Source organism: Mytilus galloprovincialis, chromosome 7 (genome assembly GCF_965363235.1).
Source record: "Mytilus galloprovincialis chromosome 7, xbMytGall1.hap1.1, whole genome shotgun sequence".
In the NCBI taxonomy this organism is placed as follows: domain Eukaryota; kingdom Metazoa; phylum Mollusca; class Bivalvia; order Mytilida; family Mytilidae; genus Mytilus; species Mytilus galloprovincialis.
Window position 1 is genome coordinate 50,826,705 of NC_134844.1, and position 14,810 is coordinate 50,841,514.

Sequence of the window (14,810 nt, forward strand, 5' to 3'; positions counted from 1 at the left end):
TTATTATTTTTTTTGGATGTTTTGTTTTATTTCTTCCAATATCTAGAACACGATGATATGAGTACATGCTTACTTTTTTTAAAGAAATAGATGCTTGTAACATATTGTATTTGTTCATTTTTAAAAGAGGACTTTTTGTGAACGTTGCGTGGTTTTTAACATCGAATCGACTTATTTTTACTCGTACACAAATAAAACGTTACAGTTAACAGGCTTCATTATGCTTTACATTTATTGCTTAAAATGTTGTTAAAGTATTGCCGCGTGAAAAATATGAATGTCCATGGAAAATCACAAATTATTACTCAAAAAGGTACGATAACGTATGGCTAGTTAGCTATTTTTAAAAATGCTAAGTGGAGATCAAAGACGGAGGTGTCTCATCAAATGGCAAAATCAAAAGCTCAAAATTATTAATGATTGGGAAACAACTGACATAATCCTTTGTTTTGTGTGTTTGTTTGCTCCTGTTACAAGTAAGGAACCTCTTCCCTATGTTAGTCAAGTATGTTTTTTTCTAAATTTTTAATAAGTTCATTTATATGATTTGGAGATTAGTGTGACGTCAATTTTTACCTACCTAGTACACAATTTTATTTAGGTGGAAGCTGATGATGTTTTCCCTGTGTTGAAGACTTATTGGTGACCTTCGGCAGTTATCTGGTCTCTGTTTGGATTTTTGTTTCTTTGACATATTCCCCATTTTCATTTTAATTTTCATTCTTAATTTTATTTTTATTTGCCGAGCATCTCTGTCCTGTTTTTAGCCGAGTGCAAATAACATTCACAGCTCCAGACAATGCATGGTAATTCTTTATATACTGAAACTCATATAACTGTTATGAATAAAATATGTAGTGCAAAAACCTTCGTTTATAATTTTGAAGCGGACGCCGTAAAATTTCCGCGGTTCTGTATGTTTTATTTACGTCAAAAAAAAAACTATAAGGAGAGGCATCGGTAACGTCATACATAAGGCGATAATTGTTCACTGACGGTATATAAAAAATACATATGAATATATAGTCAATGTAATTTCAATGAGCAAATAACACAGCTGCAGTATATAAAAGAATAATAATGTCAGTTAAAGAACCTCTTCCCTATGTTAGTCAAGTATGTTTTTTTCAAAATTTTTAATAAGTCCATTTATATGATTTGGATATTAGTGTGACGTCCATTTTTACCTACCTAGTACACAATTTTATTTAGGAGGAAGCTGATGATGTTGTCCCTGTGTTGAAGACTCATTGGTGACCTTCGGCAGTTATCTGGTCTCCGTTTGGATTTTTGTCTCTTTGACTTATTCCCCATTTTCATTTTATTTTTCATTCTTCATTTTATTTTTATTTGCCGAGCATCTCTGTCCTGTTTTTACCTGAGTGCAAATAACATTCACAGCTCCAGACAATGCATGGTAATTCTTTATATACTGAAACTCATATAACTGTTATGAATAAAATATGTAGTGCAAAAACCTTCGTTTATAATTTTGAAGCGGACGCCGTAAAATTTCCGCGGTTCTGTATGTTTTATTTACGTCAAAAATAAAACTATAAGGAGAGGCATTGATAACGTCATACATAAGGCGATAATTGGTCAGTGACTGTATATAACAAATGCATATGAATTTATAGTCAATGTAATTTCAATGCGCAAATAACACAGCTGCAGTATATAAAAGAATAATATTGTCAGTTAAAGAATCTAAATTATCGTTTTATTTGAATATTTCACTTTAAATTTTTACATTAAATAACTTCTTTTATCATTACAAAGACTCTTAGACCTCAGCATTTGATGATGAGCTTATAAATTCAATTTTTCTGTCAAATCGCCTTAATCTGTTCAGCATGTTGTAATCCTACTGAATAAAGTTAAAACGGTTATTTTTTCTAATTTAAAGTATTTTCAAAGAATATATCGGTATCACGGAATAAATACATATTAAGTTCATGTTCTCTTATGGTATTTAATTCTAATGCTTTAATACACATGATATCTTTTTATAAAAGTGAACGGAACTGTATCATAAAGATAGCATTGATAAGATTTGCTGTATTGAAGCAGACTTAAAAAAAAACCTTTTATCATGTTATATCTTCCCGCATAAATGTATGCTTTAGCTGAAAACAAGATGAAAAAAATAAACTTATAGAGGATTTAAATAACGTAATATTTCTTTGGTTAAATGGAATTGAAGATTTTTTATATGTACTTTGAGACAGAACAATTTTTTTTGACTACCCGTTTATTCTATAATCCGTTATTTTTTCGTTTTCTATATACATTTGTATTTCAATTGTTTTCAAATTTTTTCTGTATTACAAAATCTCAAATATGCTACAAAAAATTTGCATTTGGTATTATCCCTGAATTCAAGTTTACTATCCACTGCGGTCACTGATATAGTACATACATGTTAGAAGAATGCATATCACTTTGTACCTTATCGCCTTCTTTCATATGTGCATGTGGATTCTGAGAGAAATTCTAAAATAAACTAAATTATGGATTTCTTTTGGGTTAGTGGGCATGATTCGTTTTTTCAAAAATGCCTAAAGTGTCTGCACTTTTAATATAATTCGACGTGTATCGACAGATCGGATAATTTTTTTTCGTCGTGTCAACATTGACGAATGTATTGTATGGGTGATAACTCTTCAAACAGCTGCCTGAAACAAATGTACCGATACGATACCATGGATAAGGTATGAGTTCCTCATTCCAGTATAAAGTATAAATAAACTGTAAACCTGCTCGAGTTTATTCATACTTTGTACGCTTATGAGGAACTCTCGTTTTTTTTTAAATTGTGTGCGCCCACTTTATTTTGACATTTTGCCTTATGAATGTATCTAATGACTTTATGCACGAATTTTTCTCGTAGCAGAAATAAGAAGATGCGGTAAAACTCTGTACAAAGATATAACCTGTTGTATGTTAAACAATGGGTGGGTCTCGTCAACATATAACATTAAACGCAGTAGTAGGCAAGGTTGCGCATTAAGTTCCCTGATTTTGGTTATTGCCGTAGATTTTTTTTCCTGCAGAACAATTCGAGACAACAACATCAAAGGTTTTCAAATTAAGCTAGATACTAAAACACATAGTTTAAAGATTTCTCAATTAGCTGACGACACAACACTTTTTCTAAAATAAAAAAAATTAAGTACGTCACACTCTTGATATTATTGAAATCTTTAGAACACTATCAGGTTCAAAATTAATTATTTTGGAACAGATCGAGTTAAATGTGATAAGCTGAGCTGAAAAAATAATGCAGAAATGCGACAAATTAATAAGTAATTGGAAAAAAAATCTTACAATGATAGGTAAAATAACAGTTGTAAAATCTCTTCTTATACCAAACCTTACATATTTAGCGTCAGTCACAAACCTACCACATGAATTCATTCAACAGTTTAAAACTCTTATCTACAACTTTATATGGAATGGTAAACAAGAAAAAGTCAAACGAACCACACTTAGAAAAGATACTACTGATGGAGGTCTTAAGATGGCAGGTATAGACAATTACATAACTGCACTACAAATAGCAAGGATCAAAAGACTTACTGCAGATGATTTTGCTAACAGGAAAGTAATTTCGACATTTTACTTTAATAAATTTGGTGCTAATTTCATGCTACTTTACATGAATTCAGACAACATTTACTCCATACAAAACCTACATAAAACTTTACCAAAATTCTACTTAGAAATTGTAAAGTCTTGGTTCAAAAATTTAAATAATACCAAACTCAATATGATTTTTAAAACAGTAAACAACAAATCTTCTTGGGAAACACACTGATAAAATTTCAAGGAAAGTATAATGTTTGAAATTTCAAAACTTAAATAATCTATACCAAATGAATGGCTCAATGTACTTCAATCAAAAAAATCAATAAAATCAAAAGTAAAGGAAAAAAAAAGAAGAAAAGAAAAAAGAAAAGAGAAAATAGAAAGAAAGAGGAAAAGAGAGATTTTATTAAAAAAAAAGATGCGGTACGAGTGTCAATGAGACTGTCCATTCTAATCTCAATGATAACACAACATTCTAGGTCAAAGTACGATTAAAAGTACGTTTAAAACCATTATAGATAAAGGAACGTTATTTTCTTCTAAACTAATTGAAAACATAATTACATTATAATATTTGGTATTATGGGTAATGAGACACTATCTATAAGAGTTAAAATGAAGTGCTAAATTGTTAATAGTCATGGGAACATGTTGCATTTGTTTGTCGAAATTTGGCTTTTGCACTTCTTTTTAGTTATTCCAAGTACTAATGTTTTGTAATGTTTTTTGTCAGTTTCTGTAACGAGTCATTGGTCTTGTGAGTAAAGCGCACTCCTGGAAGTACGTAAATCACTATGAACAACAAACCATGTCAATGCTTTCAAATAAGCAAACGAACATATCATATTGTGTTGACCAACCCACTGAAGTCAGAGCGGTAATTATTACAAGTTGCCGGTTAAAAAAAGACGATTGAAAACCGTTTGCTAGGTGTTGCTTAATTCATAGGAAGACGACAGTCCAAACATTACCAACAGTTGTTTGATGCACTCAACCTTCAAAAACAAAGTTTCAAAAGCAACGACTGTGCAAAACATAAGTGGTTTTCGTTTTCGCTTTTTAAAATAGATTAGACCGTTGGTTTTCCCGTTTAAATGGTTTTACACCAGTATTTGTTTGGGCCCTTTATAGCTTGCCGTTCGGTGTCAGCCAAGGCTCTATGTTGAAGACCGTACGTTGACCTGTAGTGGTTTACTTCTTTAAAGTGTGACTTATATGGAGAGTTGTCTCATTGGCACTCATGCCACATCTTTCTATATATTTTTATTGAGAAAATGCTTAGATGTTAAAAAAGTGAAGTTGAAAATGCGGCGCTAAATTTAACGTAACATAAACGCAATTGACTTTTGGTTCAAAAGAGCGCATTGCACCATGACAAATGACACATGTGGAGCAGGATCTGTCTACCCTTCAGGAGCACCTATAATCATATCAAGATTGTGGTGGAATTTCTGATGCTCAGTCTTTTGTTTTCTATGATGTGTTATGTGTACTATTGTTTTAACGTTGGTCTTTAATAGCTTAATATAATTTGATATAAAGTGAAATTTAAATTTTGCAAACATTAAAGCTGTCAGCATTCAGTGGTTGTCGTTTGTTGCTGTGTTACATATTTATCTTTCCTCCATGTTTATTTGGACCGTAATTTTTATCTTTTGAATTGTTTTACATTTGTGATAATGGAGCCTTTTATAACTGACTATGTGGTATGGACATTGCTAATTCCGTACTGTGACATATAGCTATTAACTTCATGTTGGTCTCTTGTGAATAGTTTTATCATTGGCAATCAAACCACATCTTCTTTTTTAAATTTTATGCAAATGTGTGCGAAGGAAAAGTTTCTATCACAATGTAAACAAAAACTGCATCTTAAATCTTTCGTCTATAATTGATAAATGCGTTTTCTGTTAAAACATGAAACGGTAGTTTATATCAGATCGTGTCCGTTTTAAAATAAATATCATCTTAACTTTACGTTAAAAATGCTTGTAGAATATTGTGCTTTCCAAAACGTCAATAAGAAATCATATCAATACCATTTTGTAAATATATAACAAATTAACTCATCATAGATTCCAGGATTGAAAATTTGTATTTGCGTCTGACGCGTTTTTCGTCTTCAAAAGACTTATCAGTGACGTTCGAATAAAAAAATTGAAAAGCTTTAAGGACAAAAAGTTCTAAAAACATTTGCCAAATACAGCTAACATGTCAATGTAATCTATATAATTCCTAAGGTAGAAAAGCCTTAGAATTTGAAATTTGTTTTTGTAGACAGTTATTTTATAGTTATGATCATATCAATGATAATTCATGTCAACACAGAAGTGACTAATACTGGGCTGGTGAAACTCTCGGGGAATAAGTCTCCATCAGCAGTGGACTCGGCACAATGGTTGTAATTAAGCTCATTAAAAATTCCTTAATTGAAATTTTATATTTACTCCAGACAAGCGGTTTGTCTTCAAAAGACTCACAAGTGATTTATCAATAACTAGCATTGAGTAGCAAAGGGGAAAATATAAAGACAGCATTCTCATTATACATGTTATATTAAATAACTTTTAATCTTCATAACCTAACATTTCGATGCGACATTTTACAGGAAATTACGAATACATATCTGTCATATAAATAAATTTCTTATAGGAAACCTAAACATGTACCTGAATGTCATTTATTCTGTGTAGAAATATATAGTTAATTAATAAAAATCTGCCTGTCTGCTTATAAACCGTCAAATTATTTTCCAGCAGTTACACATGAGAAAAGTTAGTACAATTTTACAAAAATGTTTAAAGCTTTTAACTCGTTGTTAGACTAATCAATGGGCAAATTTGTTCTATACTTTAAATGCTATGATACCTGTTTACACAATCATTACAGAAATGAATGCATCTTTGATTGTAGGAGTTATTTTGACGCTAACAAAATTTGGTAAGTGTAAATTTTTTCACTGCATTAACATTGTTAAAGTTATCAAAATACGGCTTTGTGACCAGACAACTACATGATATAATATTATGAAAGAAAGATTACTAATTTTGTTCTTTTTGAATGCTTTTGTATCATTTTCAGAAAATCGAAAGTTTGTAAATGTATTACGGTCCATCTATATATAATTTATAGCTTTGTTTTGACGTTGATGCTGGGTGTTTTTGAGTGACATTGAATAATATGTTAAACACATCGGTTCAAGGTGTAAATTGTTCAAAAAATGTTACAGGTTTCCGAAAAAGTACAACATGAAAGCGTTCAGAAAATATAAAGCAGACATATTATCTAGAAAATAAAGAAACGAATTTTAAATCTTTTTTTTTTTCAAAACTACTATATTTTCTAAGAATAAAAGGTTTAACAAATTGGAAATGGAACAAATCGCTTCATGGGAAATTATCTTTGCTGACAGAAACCATTCGATAGGATCAACTAAAGGTATGTTTAATTAACGATATACAAGCCGAGATAATTTACCAATTTGATTCATTTCTAAATGATGTTTAAAAGTTTAAAATTTGTCTTCGTCTCAAAATAAGCTATTCCTTATTACTGAATATTACAGGTCATGCGGTTAGCGTCACTTGGTACAAATCACAGTTAACAGGAACCAATAATGCAAATGACATCAAATGGTCGGTTAAAGTCCGTTCAGTGACGGAATGTTGTTACCAATGTACCTTTAATTCCAACTGCAGATCTTTCCAATATGAAACTGGAACAGGATACTGTACATTGCTTTTTGCATTCCGTCAGACAGGTCCATTTGTAAACAGCACTGGTATAGTACATTACCGTGACTATCTAGGTAATATAAATATAAAAAAGAAGATATGATATGGTTTGATTGCCAATGAGACAACTGTCTACAAGAGACCAAAATGACACAGACATTACCAACTATAGGTCACCGTACGGCCTTCAACAATAAGCAAAGCCCATACCGCATAGTCAGCTATAAAAGGCGGTATGACAATGTAAAATAATTCAAACGAGGAAACATTACAGAAAGTACGTTGAAGATGACAAATTGGAAAAAACATCACTCAGAATACGAAGGAAACCAATGAAAAGTAACGATTCAGATGTACGGAAGCAAATGTAAATCGAAAACGAAAATTTATATTTTCACAAACAAAAACAATGTAACTAGTTTTACTTCCTTTGATGATAAAATTCTTTTTAAAAACTTAGTCGATCAAGATAATTTCGTATGTCACAACAACGCTATATATATTTTTTTCTTATTTCAAGTAAAGCAAAAAACTGGAATTAGTGAGAAACTTTGTCGTACAATTTAGTCAGAGAAAATTACGTTGATATATTTAATGGGTTTCTTATCTTCATTTGAACGATATCAGAATCAAAGATTACTTTTATATCGCCTTAGAATTTATGACAGAAGGCGGAGTCAACACAAGTAAGTTGTGACCTTGTTGTTTAACGAATGGAAGTAATAAGATATCAAAATATGATTAAATAATTGTTCAATGAGTAAAAAGTATCAATAGAAGAGCATGCTACACTTAACAAAACAGACGAAGCCATACAACAGAAACATAACCCGCATATTAGATGTTCAAAACAGCTGAATACAGGCTATACCAAACTTGTTTTCAATTGCAGTTTGTCCAAATGGATATGATCCTTTACCTACAAGTAACGCATGCGTAGCTCTACATACGGGTTACAGAACATGGAATGATAGTTTGATTGCTTGCAAGAATGAAGGTGCTGACCTACCAATACTGGATACAGATACTCTGTTTGACGAGTTTATTGATTATATGGACAACAAGGCTGTTGCTTGTAAGTGCAATTGTTATTTTGTCAAAAAGGCGATATAACAGTTTGATATTTGAGTATTTCAGAGTGGTAATCAAAACATACATTTCATGGCAACTGCCAATGCCAACAATAAAAGAATTCTTTTAAAGGCAGCTTGAAAATAAATTTGATGGGAAAAGTCGTGCATGAAAATTTTAGATGAATACTTGTACAGAATTGTCTCAAAAAAAATATATATAAACCTGTTATTCATAACAAATAAACATTTCTGTGGAACCCCACTTGTAAATCTTCTTAAAGAGACTTGGTACGGCGAGTGGGAAATAAAAAGTCCATAATAATTAACATAAACAAAAAATAACATGTCATAGTACAAAGACACTGTAAAACGTTGCAAAGATCTCAACGCTGGCATATAGATTAACATTCGTTTCAAGCTTTTGTAAAGATTTTATAAAGATATGTTTATTTTATAATTATAATTAATACAATGTGAATTCAATTTTAAACAATACATAAATCAAGTTAAATTATTCTTCTCTAAAACCCTATTGGAACTCTTTATAGAGTTAACTTTAAACCTAACATAAACGTTATTTTCTATATAAATGTTTACAAAAAAAAGTTTAAATCATACATTGTTTGTTTTGTATTCGAGATATAAAAGTATCATATTTGGATAAGTAGTGAAAATAGATTTGTTTCAACGAATAATTGTAGTTCATTCTTTGAATTTGAAATTTGAGAGCATGTCACATTGCATACACTATGTTTATATATACTGCATTAATTGCTATAGTCCTATAGCCATTTTTCATGTCATAAGTCGTGCTTAATTATTGTTTATTTACAACGTTTACTCTCTTCCTTTACAGCAAACAGAGTTGCAGTTCATGGAAGAGTTGTTTACAACATAGGATATTGGGGCAATGGCGGTATAATAGACAGTTCGAAATTTTGTGGTTCCCAACCAGACCTGTTACACACCCTTGATGTATGTCTATTTATGGCTCATGTTGGTGAAAGTTGGTGTGGTTCACCTGTTAACAGACTTGATGACGCTGCATGTGACGAACTATCGTTACGAATTTGTATGCTTAAATTATAAGATAATAAGTCCCTTCTGTTCTCATACTATGAAAAACAAATTATTTATATTAAAATATTGTCTTTGAGGTTATAGTTGTCGGTCTGATATTGTTTAAAATCTCATTCTCTTTTTTTTTTTTATAAATTGTTTATTAACAATGTGTTATAGATCAAATGTATTCGTTCTGTGAATGTTAACTTGTTTTTGTTATTATTTGTTTGATTAAATTAAGTCATTTTACAGTGTGTCTTTCCATATTGTGATGATATACTATGGTATCAGGTTAGGGTGAAGGTTGGTTTAAAAAAATGTATTCGTCATTATTAAAAATATATCACAGACTAAAATGTATTATAGTAATATAATTCGAAAGTAAGCTGTACATAGCTTTTATTGAATTAAATATGTTTCCTTGAAGTTCCGACTCAAATAAACGATTTCATAAACAATGTTACAACGATAAAGAATAGTAATATATATATTTATATAAGTACGTCTGCGTCAGTGACAACTCTACAACAGATGTATCCATCGGATCGCCATCAATGATGGTGATACATGGCTGTGTACATAATGTATATACAACTCGTCTAAACATCAACCCAACAATGTTAAATCTGTAAATTTGCTTTCGCACCAAACATTTGCGAAAGCAAATTTACAGATCTAACATTGTTGGGTTGATGTTTAGACGAGTTGTATATATATATATATATATATAAGTGTCTAAGAATGTAACTTTAACACACTAATGAGTGTTATAAAATTAGTTGTTATATTTTATATATTATTCACGCAATATTTCGCTAAACAAATTAGCTTCATCGGGCGTGTGCATCTATCTAGGTTAAATCGGATGCATGACAAAAAATATCTTTGTAGCTTGAGCTACACAAAGTTCGTGTAAAAGTTTAACAGATTGATTGATGGTCTATATAAAACATGTTTTTGCCGTTTATTGTACGTAATAATTTTTAAATCTTAACAAATAGTTGTTTTAGTTAAATAGAATGAAATTTATGATTTATTCCTTTGGTTTTGGGTAGAACTGTTTTTCATCCCTCTCATTAAGTCCATCAGGTTCAAGAGTACGTAGCTGATGCATCCAGAACCTTTCTCTCTGTTTTCTTAATAAAAAGCTAGTTCTGAATGGCAGTTTATCATTAACATCATTCTGTTTTTTGTTTGTTATTACTTTAAAAACATTTTGATTGTGATCTCGATTGATGTTTTGTGAAAATCAGCATGTCAATCTATATTTTGTCGACACTATTGTTCAAATTCATGTATATCTGGTTAATATGTTAAATTTGTATTTTCAAAGTATACCTTTTTCTATGAATTGTAAAGTTCATTGCAATATTCGTTTTTTAGATGTAACCGATGAAAAAAATGGCTGAAATTTTAGATAGAAAAGTCAAAATACCCGGGATGAACTACGGCAGTAACAGTATGTTAACTCACCATTTCTAAAATATTTGAATAAAAATAAATACTATTGACATCTGTAATAAGCTTATCGATAACATTTTTTTTCTTCTGTAAACTGTACTCGACATGCTTAATTTCTATTTACTCTATTGAAAAAAAGTAAATTAGTTTTTGTATTTGATATGCATTTTATTTGCATTTGCATAACATAAGCAACACGACGGGTGCCACATGTGGAGTAGGATCTGCTAACCCTTCCGGAGCACCTGAGATCACCCCTTGTTTTTGGTGGTGTTCGTGTTGCTTTTTCTTTTAGTTTTCTATGTTGTGTTATGTGTACTATTGTTTGTCTGTTTGTCTTCTTTCATTTTTAGCCAGACTTTGTCGGTTTATTTTCAATTGATGAGTTTCACTGTCCCTCTGGTTTCTTTCGTCCCTCTTTTGTAATTAGTGTAAACAGAGACAAATGATTGACTTATATTCGTTAATATGTGAGCAGAATGAGTATCTTGAGTTACCGCTGAATTACAAAAAACAAATTATATTAATAGTACAGTTGTAGTATACAAGACAATCAAAAGTGAGATTTCACGCCCTGAATCAGTATTCAATACAAGTATCAATAAGAACGACTGAATAACTATCTGGTTAGTCAATAATGTTTTGACATGCAGACGGGTGGACTGCGGAATATAATGTTATGTTTGGAATGCATACACTGTCCTTAAATTTACATTTAAAGGCCAATACATTTGGAGTTGCATATAAAGGATATAGGAAGATGTGGTATGAGTGCCAATGGGACAACTCTCCGTCCAAGTCACAATTTATAAAAGTAAACCATTATAGGTCAAGTAGTGAACATATATTTTGAAATTAAAAGGTAGCTTACTTAAATCAATCCCAATACACGTTTAATTAAAATATAAAAGATCCAAATATATTTTATTGAAATTATATTTTGCAATTTCTGAAATATATCAGTAAATCTGAACGTTATAACGTCTCATAACTTTGAAACCACAAAATGACAGATTAAAAAAAAATCATAGATAGCTCACTCAATTCGTTCAACAATATAAACGTTTAGATTAAATATTCAAACATGCTCTTGAAAGTGTGCATCACGTTAAACATTGCCTTAAATCAGTATGTTACATTAGGAGGGCCTCGGCGGCCGAGTGATCTCAGTAGTTACTTCTGTAATCACTAGCAAGTCAACACTGAGGGTGCCCTCGACTCCAATCTTAATTGACTAGGATTGTTAATTTTACTATAGAAGATCGATTGTTTTCTCAAGGCACTTCGATTCCTCCGTCATTAAAAACTGGCTGCCACGAAATAGCCTCAAAACGGTGCTATTAAAACACCAAAAACCAACTCAAATCAAATCTTATTACTTCAGCATGATATATTGGAAAATTCAAATCAAAATGAATGTACCCTACTTTCTTCAACCACAACAGTAGTATAACTAATATTGTGTAAATTAACCGCAAAACATACTTTATTTGTGTTCAACTCCTTACAGATTGACTTCAATTTATTGGCGAAACACCTACAGCGATGTTAAAACAAACAATACATGTTGATAGTGTAACCAAAACAAATCTATCCGACAAATGTCCAAACAATTGAATTCCAGTATTTTCAAGTTGGAAACAGTTCATTTAATCTGACGATTGAATTTTCATTATTATAAAACGACCAATCGAAAAAAATTCAAAATCGAGGTAGCCCCTCTTCCACGACTCAAATCTCCATCAAATCGGTATAAACCTTCTCTAATTATCATACGACGTTAGACGCCATGCGCTGAATGGACACCGTTGTTTGATAGTACTGCAGTCGATTAAGGACGTATAATATAAAAAAAGAAGATGTGATATGATTGTAAATGAAAAACTCTCCACAAGAGACCAAATGAAATTAACAACTATAGGTCACCGCAAGGTCTTCAACAATGAGCAAATGCCATACCGCATAGTCAGCTATAACAAGCCTCGACTTAAAACAATTCAAACGCAAACACTAACGGCCCAATTTTAACAACAAATTAACAAAAAAACAGACATGTAGCACATAAACAAACGACAACAACTGAATTGAAGGCTCCTTACTTGGAACAGGCACAAAACTATAGAATGTAGCGGGGTTAAACATGTTAGCGGGATCCTAACCCTCCCCTTACCCGGAACAGTGGTATATCAGTTGGACATAAAACATGTTCTCCAATTGGCTTACATATTGCAAATCATCAACAGTTAAACAACTAAGTGGATGCTAGTGGTGAAGCAGGAATTATTTACCATCATGATAAGATTGTATAACATCTTTATATTTCAGACTTAAATGCAAGTACACTTGTACTTGAATTTTATAAGAACAAAAACCTTTGAATATTTTATATGTAGATTAATACAAAAGCAACATTCGATCAAAATATCAAAAACGATATATCAAAGTTGTTTTTCATCATTAATTGAAAAATCGGTTAACTGGTAAAAATGATAGAGACAAATTCCTAGAACGTCATAACAATATTCATACTATGGTTTATTTTCTAATAAATCTCAGTCAAAGAACACGTTGATTACGCTAATATAATTAAGAGGTTTTACAACTTCTTAGGAAAACATATTAATGATTGTCAAAATACGAAAACAAAAATTAAGCGTTAATAACATTCAAACAATAGCGAAGAAAAATGTGGCCAGGCTGCTTAATAACTAGTTTAAATTACAGTCAGTTCTAATTACCCCACATGTCAATGCGACGTTTGACCGAAGATCATGAAAGCAATTAGATCACATTGAAAACATATCATACAATACATCTAACAATGCGACTTAATTATATTTACTTTTTCGAAGAAAAAATACTTGTGATTAGAAAAAGAAATTTTCCGCTTGCCTGCTTATTAACTTGGAAACGCTTTTAAATGTCATGACATTCGAATAAATTATTCTGTTATCAAGCTATTTGCTCGTCATTTGACAGATCGATAAATTTATTAAGATTCAAAATAATCCGATTTTAATATATACGAGCAGTACAGAAATGAACGCATCTTTGATTCAGGTCGGAGTTATTCTGCTGATAACAACATTTAGTAAGTATAAAATATTTGATAGCGTTATTATTAAAGATATATCCAAAACAAATTTATGACCATTTGCCTGAACAATATGATAATAATATGATGGGGAAGAATATCAGACCCGGTCAAGTTAAGATGTTTTTGCATCAATTTTAGAAATGATTTTTTTAAGGTTTAATTTTTTTTTATGATTGGTTTTGTATTTTCATTATCTTGTCATCATCTAGATGTACGGATTTTTTGTTTTTTGGGTCGAATTTGGGAATACTGTTTAATGAATTGCTTCAACCGGTGTCTTTAATGTGATCACGTAAATAAGTTCGTACGCTCGATTGCCTAAAAGCTACATGTATAACATATTTCGATAAAAAAAGGTAAACATGAACCCGATTTTAAATTTCGAAAGTTCACAGCGCTTTTTAAAGTATATGAATCTTGAACCTAAATTTCCAAGAACACTATAATTACTAAAGGTCAACTGAAAAACATTTTTAGAAGGGTCATGTTCACTAAAAGTCAGATTTGCATGTTAAACATTGTTTAATTTAATGATATTCTAAGTGTTCAAGATTTTAACATGTTTAACATCCTTGATTTTTATTAAAAAACGATCGTATGTAGAACATTTGTTCAAATAAAAATGCGCAATTCTATTCGTAATGAATATTACAGGAGATGTGGCTGGTGCTGTTTGGTACAAATCACAATTTACAGGAACCATCCCTATCAACGACACCAAGTGGTCAGTAAAAGTCCGTTCAGTAACAGAGTGTTGCTACCAATGTACCTTTAGTTCCAAATGCAGATCATTCC

General features: G+C 31.1%; 1 long non-coding RNA gene across 1 annotated transcript; it reads left to right on the forward strand.

Moving 5' to 3' along the window:
- The first annotated feature begins 7,158 nt into the window (after nucleotides 1–7,158).
- On the forward strand, nucleotides 7,159–9,796 carry LOC143081744 (uncharacterized). Its single transcript, XR_012980065.1, has 3 exons — nucleotides 7,159–7,396; nucleotides 8,215–8,397; nucleotides 9,252–9,796. It is a non-coding gene; the product is annotated as an uncharacterized LOC143081744 (long non-coding RNA).
- The last annotated feature ends 5,014 nt before the right edge of the window (nucleotides 9,797–14,810 follow it).